This window comes from Rhipicephalus microplus, unplaced genomic scaffold (assembly GCF_043290135.1).
Source record: "Rhipicephalus microplus isolate Deutch F79 unplaced genomic scaffold, USDA_Rmic scaffold_206, whole genome shotgun sequence".
NCBI classification, from domain to species: domain Eukaryota; kingdom Metazoa; phylum Arthropoda; class Arachnida; order Ixodida; family Ixodidae; genus Rhipicephalus; species Rhipicephalus microplus.
Window position 1 is genome coordinate 297,501 of NW_027464777.1, and position 1,049 is coordinate 298,549.

Here is a 1,049-nt window from a genome sequence, read left to right on the forward strand (position 1 = left end):
CAATCGGCTTCCCCGCTGCACGCGTGCGGCGCACAACCGGTGTGACGTGGAAGTGACGGGACACGTTCGTAAACCCATCGCGAACCGAGTACGACGCCCTACCAAGTGCGCCCGCAACCCTGTACAGGGTCACATCTTCACAAGGCTGGCAAGCGGCATTCCGCTGCGCGCGTGCGTCGTCCGAGCAGTTGCGTGATAAACGACCGTGTCGAAAGCCCAAACACCGCCGAGGCCAGTCGCCGCCGCCGCAAGGGCAGCCACGCAGCCTGGCGAGAGGCATCGTCTCGTGTAGCGTCGCCCCCGCCCCAACTGGAGTGGCCCAGTTTTTTGAACGGGACGGGAACTGCGAAGCACTTAGACCGACGGCGGACTACGACGAGAACGCCTTAAGCTTCGCCAACGTTTCGCCAACTCGTGCGGGAGACTTTTTCCGCTTCGCGGCAAGTCGTCGCGCCGTGCTCTCCGCATCAACGCGTACGCAGCGAACCGCAAACGTCGGGCGCAGCCTCCTCACCTCCCTGCGCTTTGCGCGCGAACGTTCCCTGTTCGCGCGGCAAAGCCTGGAGGAGGCACGGCCCCGCAAGCGTGTTCGAGCGCCCGGTCTACGGGACACCCTGCTTACTTCGAGGGCAACAAGCGCAACGCAAGGCTGCGATCTCGCGCACTTTGCGCACGGCTGGAGAAGCTTTGCTGGCCGGCTTTCGCTCCTCGTGTTTACCGTGCGTTAAAGTTGCGCGTCGTGGCTCTCGCAGCTCTTGCGCGCCCGGTCGCAGAGAGGAGTACGCAACCTCGACCGCACTTTCCCTGCAGGCTTCCTTCCGACTCGAAGTCCTGCGGCGGTCTCAACGAGGTGCCACATCCTCAATGCAGTCGGTCGCCCCCGTTTCGGTTGGGCTCTGGCACGACGGTCGCCACCGTCTCGCCCTTGAGTGGCCGCTGTTGGCGCTCGCTGTGAGGTGTTCAGCGTGCTGTCCGTGTTGCCGACGCGGTCAAAACGAGTCGACGGCTCACGTTCCCTTGTGCGCCGAAGGCTCTCTTGATATGTGATC